General features: G+C 43.4%; 1 pseudogene; it reads right to left on the reverse strand.

The window, feature by feature from the left end:
- Nucleotides 1-252: 252 nt before the first annotated feature.
- LOC101279456 (DNA replication complex GINS protein PSF2-like) lies at nucleotides 253-1,006 on the reverse strand (annotated as a pseudogene).
- Nucleotides 1,007-12,315: the final 11,309 nt, after the last annotated feature.

Here is a 12,315-nt window from a genome sequence, read left to right on the forward strand (position 1 = left end):
CAGGATCAAGAAGGGAAGGAAAAAAAAAAAGGCTGAAGCCACGTCACCATCCTGCTATATCTCTATCTTAAAAGCAACACCTGACGTCACCGAACACTCACCTGCACGTGACAGTCCCATGCAGGAGACATGGGGCTCTGCTAGGGAAATCACTTGTTCTGCTAATGGATTTTTTTTCCCCCATAAAAGGACACCTGGCTCCCTGATACAGATGTGGAATTACAGAATGTCTCGAGGACTAAGCCCAAGCCTGTTGCTTTCCAACAAGGTTATAATCCCATTCCTTGCTTCACTGCACTGTTTTTCATACACTCAAAAGTTGTTCTAAAACTCCAGAAACGTGAGTACCTTTGTCACATCCTGAGCACTCAAACACCACCCAGTGAGCTTCCTGCCGGCAGACACAGGCCTTGACAAACCAGTCCCTCCCTGGAAGTCCTGAGACTGGACACTGTCAGAAGGTTGCAGGTTCACGCGGAGTTTCTACACGTGATCGAGCGCTTGTGTGAGGAAAGCCCCGCTGGTGTTGATCTCCGTCAAGGTCAGGTTATCCAGCTTGGCGTGTGCCTCCTGCTGTCTCATGAAGCTGTTGGCAGACACCCGGAGCTTGGCTATACGAGTGTCCCGCACGTCCTTGGTCAGGCTCCAGATCTCATCTGCTTTCAGGATGTAATGTCGTCCGAAGCGTGATTTAACAGGAGTTTGATGAGCTCCATGTAGTAAGGGCTGGGCATACGGGTAAAAGTTTCTTCATTTCATTCATGATCCCTAATCTTCTCCAACTTTTCCACGTCCATCCCCTGGGGCTGGTGGGGCAGGCGGTGAGCAGCCGACACTTCTGTCTCTGTTTCAGGTTGATCGCCAGCCACAGAGGCACCTGCACTGGTAAGCTGGGGTTGAAGGGCTCCAGGCCACCTTCGATGAGGTGGATCTTGTCCAGACTGAAGTTCAGCATTATGGTGACCAGATCCTATTCGGCCAGAAACTCCACCTCAGCCGCGACCATGGCTGCGCCCACGGCCAGCCCGAGACTCACCAAAAATTAACAAATCTTATCATATCAGGTATGTTGGCATAGATGTGCGGACAAAGAAATTCCTCATGCCGCTTTCTGTAGTATAAATTGGCATAAATATCTTGTAGAACAGTTTGGCAATACCCAGTAAACATGAAGCTGTGACTACCCTGTGAGCAGCACTCTGCTTTTCAGGAATCTCGTAGAGAAAACATGAGCTCACGTGGATGTGAAGATGTCTATTATATAAGAACGAATGGAAAACAAACTATCAATTGGGTAAATGGAACGTAGTTTATTCAAACACTTGAACACAAAGAGCTGCTAAAATAAATGATTTACATCTACATATTTCAACATGGATAAATCTCAAGTATATAATTTTGAGTTAAAAAAAAAAGCAAGTTGTAGGAAATGTGTTCAATATGATGCCATTTATTTAAAACTTAAAAAACCCATAGGACAACACTCTATGTTGTCTTTTTGATATATACAGATGTAGAAAGTACACCTCGTCGGGGAATAATACTGGCTACAGCAGGTGCTGGCAGGAACCCACCCATATTCCCTCCAAGCTCATTATTCCTGAACCCTCCAGCTTCTTAGTGCAAACACCTTCCACTCTACCTGAAGGCTGGAGGAGAATGCTCAGCCCCTCACGGGGCAGGCCTGAATGCCAAGGAGTCTACAACCAATGACAAAGGGAGTTGATGGGTAAACACCCCAGCTTCCTTAGCCCTCAGATGGAAGAACTCTGAGGCTTGTCTACACGGGTCCCCAAAGTCCCTTATGGGATTGAGCCCCAGTTGCCCACAAGGATAACCTGCTCATCAGCACACTGCATTAACTTCTTTTCCTTCCCAGTATCACTTCCCCACCCCACTATTCTCAAATAAACTACTTGCACTCAAATCCTTGCCTCTGGATCTGCTTCTAGAGGATCTCATACTAAGATGTTACCACCGTCAGGAGACGGGCTACCTCTGCAAAAGGAAGAAGGCGGAAGAGATTGGGGGTACATTTTCATTGTATTCACCATGATTTACTTATTTTAAAAACCTGAAGCAAATATTAGCAAAATGGTAGCAAAAATTAGCAAAAGGGTAGTGGATTCATAAGTCTTATTTTATTTTGTACATTTTCTGGGTATTAAAATGTTTCATATTTAAGAATTAAAAAATTATAATAAAGTAAATGCTTACTAAATCTGTGATAAGCAGTTAGAACACTAGTTCTGTATTTCATTAGATCCTGCCAGGGCCATCTCTAAGGTGTTCGAGGTCTCAGGCAACTATTTTTCATTTTGATTTTAAATGTATATAAAATTCATGGGCCTTCCAAAATATACAAGCAGCTCATGGAGCTCAATATCAAAAAAACAAACAACCGAATCCAAAAATGGGCAGAAGACCTAAACAGACATTTCTCCAAAGAAGATATACAGATTGCCAACAAACACATGAAAGGATGCTCAACATCACTAATCATTAGAGAAATGCAAATCAAAACTACAATGAGGTAGCACCTCACACTGGTCAGAATGGCCATCATCAAAAAATCTACAAACAATAAATGCTGGAGAGGGTGTGGAGAAAAGGGAACCCTCTTGTACTCTTGGTGGGAATGTAAATTAATACAGCCATTATGGAGAACAGTATGGAGGTTCCTTAAAAAACTAAAAATGGAATTACCATATGATCCAGCAATCCCACTCCTGGGCATATACCCTGAAAAAACCATCATTCAAAAAGAGACATGGGCTTCCCTGGTGGCGCAGTGGTTAAGAATATGCCTGCCAATGCAGGGGACACAGGCTCGAGCCCTGATCCAGGAAGATCCCACATGCCACGGAGCAACTAAGCCCATGTGCCACAACTACTGAGCCTGCACTCTAGAACCCACAAGCCACAACTACTGAGCCATGTGCCACAATTACTGAAGCCCGCTTGCCTACAGCCCGTGCTCTGCAACAAGAGAAGCCACTGCAATGAGAAGCCCACGCACTGCAACAAAGAGTAGCCCCTGCTCGCCACAACTAGAGAAAGCCCGCGTGCAGCAACGAAGACCCAATGCAGCCAAAAATAAATAAATAAATTGATTAAAAAACAAACAAAAAAAGAGACATGTACCACAATGTTCATTGCAGCACTATTTACAATAGCCAGGACAGGGAAGCAACCTAAGTGTCCATCGACAGATGAATGGATAAAGAAGATGTAGCACATATATACAATGGAATATTACTCAGCCATAAAAAGAAACAAAATTGAGTTATTTGTAGTGAGGTGGATGGACCTAGAGTCTGTCATACAGAGTGAAGTAAGTCAGTAAGTCAGAAAGAGAAAAACAAATACCATATGCTAACACATATATATGGAATCTAAAAAAAAAAAAAAGATTCTGAAGAACCTAGGGGCAGGACAGGAATAAAGACGCAGACATCGAGGATGGACTTGAGGATGAGGGGAGAGGGAAGGGTAGGCCAGGATGAAGTGAGAGAGTGGCATGGACATATATACACTACCAAATGTAAAACAGATAGCTAGTGGGAAGCAGCTGCATAGCACAGGGAGATCAGCTCAGCGCTTTGTGTCCACCTAGAGGGGTGGGATAGGGAGGGTGGGAGGGAGATGCAAGAGGGAGGGGATATGGGGATATACGTATACGTATAGCTGATTCACTTTGTTATACAGCAGCAACTAACACAACAATGTAAAGCAATTATACTCCAATAAAGATGTTAAAAAAAAAAAATTCGGGCTTCCCTGGTGGCGCAGTGGTTGAGAGTCCACCTGCCGATGCAGGGGACATGGGTTCGTGCCCCGGTCCCGGAAGATCCCACGTGCCCGTGAGCCATGGCCGCTGAGCCTGTGCGTCCGGAGCCTGTGCTCCGCAACGGGAGAGGCCACAACAATGAGAGGCCCACGTACTGCCAAAAAAAAAAAAGAAAAAAAAAATTCATGGGCCCATGTGAAGCAAAGTGATTTATCAATGACAATTTAGAATAATAGGTAGAGAGGAGCTATTTTTGTATTTGTTATTGTCCATCAGGGCATGGGAAGATTTGATTCATCATAGTGTCAGGCACCATCTATTCCTATCAGATACAGACACCATCTCTTTGTGTTCTTTATTGTTAATTGCCCTGCACCTAGATAATTTTGTGTCTCCCATGCATGAAGAAAGGTAGCAATGATGGTATTATAATGCATGGCTCTTCAGACCTGCTTGTGGTTTGCAGTTCCCTAATACCATTTATTTAAGTCTGGTTACAGCATCACTCAGGAACCCATTAGTTCAAGGAATGTCCATCCCCTGTCCAGCATGGCTCAAGATGGATCAGGGAAAGCATGGCATTGCCACACCTATCCAAGGCAAGAGATATAGGTTGGAAGGGCCCCTGGTATAGGCTCAAAAACCCTTGGAGAAAAAGTGAGTCTCCTTGAGGACTGCCTGACACGTGGCACAGAGCCCGTGGAAGATACGGGGTGTCCCCCCTGGGGTCCAGCAGTGGGGTCACATGGACTAAAGGATGCCTGCCTCCACCCCTGCCGCCTTCAGGTACATGGGCCAGAGGTAGTACCATGGCTGGAGCCAAGTCACACAGCTCAAGTCCAGAGGGTCAGCAGTGGACCACCTACAGTAATCCAGCATCCAGAACTCATCCTCCTTCAGTGACCCAAACAAGCCCCAATTCAGCACCATTCTGGCAGCCAGTCTCACAGGATCCAATGAAAGAAATGCTGCACTACCAGCAGGAGAAAACTGCTACCAGGACACCCTCGTGGAGCCAGAGCTGAGCCACAGGACCCACAGACACGAGGTCCAGAGCTCCTCGAGGCAACAGCAAGGGTAGAGGGTCAGAGGGAAACAGAAGCCCCCCAGGGTCCTGGTCCTGGCTCACGGCAGCACTGCCAGCCCACTGGCCTCAGACACCACAGGGGCACTGTGAAATTGTTGAGGAAGTCACCTAAAACCCAAGGCCCCCTAAGTGTGGGGTGCGGGGCAGAGGACCATTTGTCCCTGTCTAAGGGTAGAACAGTAACTCACCTCACAGATCTCTACCTGTTTCATATGTATCCATTTGGTATTCACCCTTGATCGGGAATTCTTTAAAGAGAAGGATTACATCACAAACGTCTTCTGTGTCGGTCACAGACCCCAGCCCCATGCTAGATTCATACCTGATGCCCAGTGGGTAACTGCAGACCCAGGGACTGGCTGAATTGTTTCCCTGGAAGCAGAGTCAGAGAAATGCTGGCTTAGGGGGGGTGACATTTGCGGAAACACCACACAAGAAGCTGATGTTGAATCATTAAATTTCCCCTTTGCGTGAACCTTCTGGTCTGGTGTGCAATCATCAAACAGCCTCTTGTATGACAACTAGGACTCCTGCTGTTCCATCCATATGCTTCTACACTAACATTCTGAAATATCCTTTTAGCAATGCCAAAGAATATGGATGTTATCTTGTAGCCTAGAATCTTTTTAATACTCTGAAAAATCGTTTTCTGTATCTCTGTCCTAATAATATATCTCATCATCTTTTTGCGACGAGTGTATGTTTCTGTGTGTGTGTGTGTGTGTGTGTGTGTGTGTGTGTGTGTGTTTCTTCCACTGGCTTTCACGGGAAAACACTGAAACAATTAATTGCTCTACCCAGGCTTCTACTTCTCTTTCTCTCTCCTGCTCTCAATCTTCTGGCCAATTTAGCCTTTCCCTCCTGTTTTGCCATTTCACAGTGAAACGGCAGTGTTTCCACTTTTGAGTGTCATTTCATTACATTTCTAAAGCAACAATCCTGCATCCCCAAATTAACTCTTGTCTGGCGGGAAGTGTAAATGGCTTATGAACGCATAATGCACTTCGTCAAAAAAAAAAAAAAATCCTCACTGTAGTGTATATTTCCTCCTTGTTGTGCTTTGGGGCATCAATTAATGTCAAAAGCCTGACAATCCCCTGAACACATCCCTTTGACTACTGATACGGGTGTGACACTTCCTGCCATGTGGGCAATGTTTTCTACACGTGGCTCACTCCTCTTGCCCTCGATTTCCATGACACTCTGGTACTTGTTCCCTATTCCCTTCTCCTTCTGGGGACAAAGAGTGTAACAGAAGTAGGTTCTTCATAGACTATAAACCCCATGGTATTTCTTTCTCTTTTTCTTTCTTTCTTTCTCTCTCTCTCCTTTTCCATAAGAAACTTACTCAAACTTGAAAAATCGTAAAACAGTACTATATCAACGCTTTCTCCTACATTCTCCTAGTTATTCAGTGGTTAGGTTCTAAAGAAAGTCTTCACCCACTAAGCTTCCAAAAATGACAAGTTCAGAATAAGAGGACAAGATTTTCTTAGTTTTTGAAAAAAAATAGACTATATGTAACAAAAAGGACTTCCATTTTCAAAGGATATACATGGAATACTCTCCAAGAACAGAAACTGAGACTAAGTGGACCCACCCTGAGTCAGTTAGACAGGGTAGGGTTGACCCCTAGGAAAATAAGCCTGATTCACTTTCCTGTATGCATAGACAGAAATTGTGCCGGGGTGGAAACAGAGAGAGGAGTTCAGAGATGAGTTATAGGGAAATCTTATAATCTGGGTTCACAGGGGACCACAGGCAGCATTTCTTGTTCTAAAGGCCCTACTGGCTGCTGGCATTCTGGAAAACCCTTAGAGAGAGTCCCCTGTGTGCGGGCACTCGAGTACTCTGCCCTCATGCCCGCATCCTCTCTTATTCTTCCTAGTTGGAATGTCAGTGGTAACTTCAGTCACAAAAGCATAACTGATGCCCAGTGGGAAAATCTAACATACACTTTTAGAACATAGAATTGTTTACTCACTGCGCAGCCCTACACATCTTGAGATGGATAGAAAACACAAACCAGTCAGAAAGAAACCAAAGGGACACGCCACTACAAATAAACAGGGAGATTTTTCTTGCATCCCCACAGAGTTTGTGTGAGAAAAATAAAATTGCTTGTTTATAGAAATTTGACCTTAAAACTTCAAAACAAAGAAAGATGCAATTTGAAAGAAATGCCTTTTTCTTAGATTTTTAAAAAAATAATTATTAGCTTTTCTTTTTTTAAAAAAATTATTTATTTATTATATTTATTATTTTTGTTTATTTATTTATTAGTTTTGGCTGTGTTGGGTCTTGGTTGCTGTGCGCAGGCTTTCTCTAGTTGCCGCGAGCAGGGGCTACTCTTTGTTGCGGTGCGCGGGCCTCTCTCTGCGGTGGTCTCCCCCGTTGCAGAGCACGGGCTCTAGAGTGCGCAGGCTTCAGTAGCTGTGGCGCGTGGGCTCAGTAGTTGTGGCTCGCGGGCTCTAGAGCACAGGCTCAGCAGTTGTGGCGCACGGGCCTAGCTCCACGGCATGTGGGATCTTCCCGGACCGGGGCTCGAACTCGTGTCCCCTGCATTGGCAGGCGGATTCTTAACCACTGTGCCACCAGGGAAGCCCTTTTTCTGAGATTTTTTTAATGTCAGTTTTGTAAATGGGTCAAGCCAAAGTGAGCTAAGAGATCAGTAAAATGACTTTTCTTTTCCTCCTAAGAATCAGCTTAGTCCCACTATTCTTTATCATGCTAGGGAGGATGGGGACCTAGAAGGATTATGGTGTTAAAACTTCAAAACCTTTTGCTATCAAGCACAAATTCTAATTATCATTTAAAGGATACTCTGGAAAAACCTTCCAAAACCAAATCAGGAGAGACATCCAAGGCAGCAAAAGACACCCCCGTTGGCAGTCCAAAAAGGATTAGAAGCAAACCCAAGAAAAATCTACATGATGACAAATTGCTCCAGGGTCTTCACCTTTAAGCCCCAGTTAAACACTCCTGACTATGAAATGGCAATTTGGTAAGACAGAAACATTTTCTGAGCTCTAATAAAACATTTCTTCCCTGCTTTCTCTAAGTTAATAAATATAAGAAGAGGTCTCAAAAGTTTTATCAGGGTAGCATTTCTACAAATATAACCCCGGCAACAGCCCCTGGGGTCCCAGGTCAGACGATGCGCCATATTATCCTCAAACACTTTTCTTCTTTGATATTCCACAGCACTCAGCTACCTGGAGCGCATCTACATAAATCAGCGGAGAGAAAAAGAATTCTAATCACAGTAAGAACTGCATCCTATTCGGTGATTGAAAACCGCAACTGTGTTTTCCAATCTGTTTGCAATGACAGAGTGTCATGATGTGGAATGAAAACCCGTGGATTATAGTCCCAGGGCCCATATGCTTATGAGGCCCTGTTTGCATCAAACCTAAAGATGACTTGATTTCTAACCTGCCTTGTGAGCTGAAAGACACGATGCATTTATCCAAGGAGAGTTCTGTAGAGGTGAAGCAGGTGATCCACAGAGACTCTACCATAACTTTTCCCCAACTGCCATTCATTAAACATGTTCCATCTCATGAACCGTGAATCATTTCATTTTAAGTACTCTTTTATTTCCTTTAAATTTATTTAAAACTTTATTAGATTCAACTGGCACCATCCTGACAGACAGCCCGCATTCATTTTAAAACTTCCCAGCGGAGAAGCATAAAACATTTAAAATCTATATTTGATCTGACAACAGCAGCACAGTGTTTGAATTAGAAACAGATGAGACATAATTGAAGATAAAGAGGACGCAAGCACCACTCCCATTTTGGTGAAGTGGGCTTTAAATTATCAGATTCATCCAGAATACATTACCGAGAAACATTGAATTGTTATCTGTAGACAGCCTTTTCTAAGAGTTTACAATTTCTCAGTTCAGTGAAGCTTACCACCAGCTTGTTATCAGAAAAAAAAACAAAAAATCATTCGGTTCAGAGCACATAACTGATCTCACCTCAAAAAGTACACATTTCCTTCTGATAACAGACACTTCATTGGACGGCCAAGGGGGTACTTCACGCACAATCTTTTCAGGTCCTTCCACTTCCTAGGTAGTTCCTGAGGAGGCTACAAATAGGCATGGTTTACCAACAGGGCTCCCTGCCAAGCCTGCCTCCATCTTTAATTAAACATCCCACAGGACACACACCCTCACTCACACCCGCATGCCCACGCACATGCATGTGCACGTGCGTGTGCGTGCCACGTGTGTGTGTGTGTGCATGCACGTGCAAGAGTGTGTACACACACGCACGATCTTGGCTTTGCCAGAGTCCTTCCACCATTCTCATTAGTAATGGAGCTGCACTTCTTCCCGGTGTCTCGTCGTCGTCGCAGAAAGACTTCAGAAAGGAGTCAGGGAGGTCAGGAAAGTAAGTAAAGGGAGGCTTTATGTAAGTGATAGTACCCTCCCAAGGTGAGAGCAGGCAGTTTCAGGTGAGTAGCTGCCCTGAATTTCTTCGGCAAACCGGTTATGTGGGGCGTACAAATGAAGGGGAGGAATATTCACTGGGGAGGGAGGGGTTTGGGGTTCATATCCCCTGAGTTTCATCCCAGCACCACCTTCCCCAGGGGAGAAGGATTCTTGTCCTCATTTAGCTTTGATCGGAAGTGTCATGGCATAGGTGCCTGATGGGTACTTCTTATCTGCAAGGCTAATTATATCGTAATGAGAGAATACCGAGCAAAAGGTTACATTCGGACACTGGAGATTCCCGCCTTTTCCCACCTTTCTTTGTGTGTCTCCAGGACACTTATCACCGCAAAATGTGTGGTTTTCTATCAGTCTGGAGGTTCCTGCTTTTCTTTGTCTGCCCATGGACCCATGCTGTTTACAAGATGTGTGGTTTCCTGCCACCTGGTCCGTACCTCCCTTTCTCTGTTCATATCTAGCTACCTGCCTGCTGTAACACACTCATTATACAAAGAAAATTTGCTACATTTAACTAATGAAAGTTAAATAAGTTAAGTCTGGATACAATAGCTTGCTATGTTTGCAGGGGGTGGTTTGTTTTCAAAAACAAAATCAGACTTTGGAACGTAAGTCAGACTAACAAAACCAGAAGAATAATTCCAGTAAGATGAGAATAACAGTGTGAATCTGTCTAGGCTATTTTCTTCTCATTCAATATATTTTTACTAATTTTCAATGTAAGACATATAAATACTCCTATAAAGCATCAAATCTCAAGTTTTTTAAAGACAAAAATAAGGAAAGAGGAAAGGAGAAGAAATGCTGAATTCTTTTGGAAAAATTGAGGGTCCAGCTAGATTGTGAAAAGCTCAGAACCCTTTCAGTTAGGCCAAATCTTAAACTTTAATTTTCAATTAAAAAGCAATGATTTTTGGAAAAAATCTTGAAACTTGAAAAACTTTGAAGTACTTTGTGACTTCCAAGTCATTTAAATTAGATTATCAAGATTTAAATCAGGGAGAATCTTCAAGATGTAAGGGCTAGTCTGTGTGTGTGCAGGAGGTATAGGTATGTGTGCGTGAGAGTGTGTGTGTGTTTGTGTGTGTCCACGTGTGCGTGCTATTAAGAAAGCTGGTTAGGCTGAAAGTCAGAAAGTACTTTTTAACTGCATAATTCCTAGAAGGCAGCCTTCTAAGATAGGAAAGAACAGAGATTTGGGAGTCGGACAGACCCGTATTTAAATAATAATGCTTGATGACTGACCACAGGCAAATTACTGGACCTGATTCTTCCTCAAGTGAGGAAAATACCTCCTTCCAGGCTGCCAAGGTTTAAATGAGGCCACATCTGTTAAAAAGCTTCATACTGTGCAAGCTCTAATTTAGAACCTAAAACCTTATGTCCTGCTCACAGAATGTTAAAAATTGGGCGTGTGCTCCTCAAATGCATTTTGAATAATAAAAATACCCAAGTGATGATGAAACAAAAAACGCATTTTACCATACACGTTTACCCAACACAAATGATTTTAAAAACATGTATTTAAAATGTAAATACAGAGCTATCAGAGCTCTTCCTTTTCAGAGTTTGCCCGATGAGCTGAACCAGGGGAACTTTCTACAATACAGTGAGTTTGGAAAGTAGACACCTTCCATCCCAGGTAAATCTTGTGGCTGCTAAAAGATACTTTGATGGCTCTGATGATTCTGGAATTGTATTTAAATTAGGGCCATTTGTCTGAAATTTTTTCTTAACCTAGCCTATACGCCTGACTGATTAGAAAAGTCTTTGGTAAATGACGGTAAATACTGGGAGAACAATGTCCTTGACAAATTCATATTCTTCGAAGATTTCTCACTCTTTTATTTCAAAAAGTTCTCACTGCTATACCACTGAGTCTAATCATTTCCCTTCTCCAGAATGCTGAGGTTCTACCAAGTTGTTTTCCTTGAACCGAAATATCCTTTGTTCTCCCTGACAGCATATTCCTTTGATGTCTCTGGGAGTCCGTTCCTCAGCATGGAAAATAATAATAATAATGCTCTTGCCAAATCTGATACTTAGTTTTAGACACAGAAATTTGCTGCATCCATGCAGGCAAGTCTGTCCACCTCAGAAGCCATTCCATCACATTTTCTTATCACTGCAGATTGCATCCACCTAAGTACTCTTAGCTTCCTTCAACCGTTTTCCCTGCCCTTTAAAATTGAGCTCTCAGGCAAATGCAGCAATTTGAAACTGCAGGCGAGCCCACCCACTTTCATAGCTAACTCATGTTGCCTCAAATATCATGCTGTATTTCCATAGGGATGTGTTTTCTTAATGTTTTTATTTTCTCTTTTTTGTACCGTATTTCCTCTTCTTAAGTCTGTCAAAGAGTAAAAATCATTTCAAAATTTGAAGCAACTTTGCGAGAAAGAGAGAAATCCTGTGATACAGATTCACTCCGAGGGCAGTCGCAGAATCATTTCCAACTAGGATGCACCCTCTGAGTTTTTATTAGAGTCGAAGTAGCCCTGATTATGACGTGAGACTGGATCACAGTCACAAGTCAGGTGGCCATAATCTGAGTGCAGCTGGGAGCTTTAATTTCTTTTAAGGTAGTATTTTGCTATTTTGTGGGTGACAAGCAAATTTTGCATTCAAGAGAAGAAAATGGGATTTGTTTTTTAGAGAAGACCCTCCATGTAGTTGGGAGTGACCACTCTGATGGGCCCTTTTAGTCTTGTAAATATAATGTGAACGCTTACCCAGTGTTCTCGGGAAGACCCTGAGGTAGAGAAGTGACCCAGAGGCCAGGGCTTCGGCATGAGAGGTTGAGTATCCTGTTTATAATGTCAATTGGGCTTCTTAGCAGCACTGTTCTCTGTGGAGTCTCAGCAGACTATCCCCCATACCCAGACTTAGACCACCTACAGCCTGGGAGATCTTGTGTCTTGTTGGATTCCAGGCATTTTCTTGTGGGAGGCTGGGACCTGAGGCTGAACTCTC

The sequence above is a fragment of the Orcinus orca genome, chromosome 7 (genome assembly GCF_937001465.1).
Source record: "Orcinus orca chromosome 7, mOrcOrc1.1, whole genome shotgun sequence".
Lineage (NCBI taxonomy): Eukaryota > Metazoa > Chordata > Mammalia > Artiodactyla > Delphinidae > Orcinus > Orcinus orca.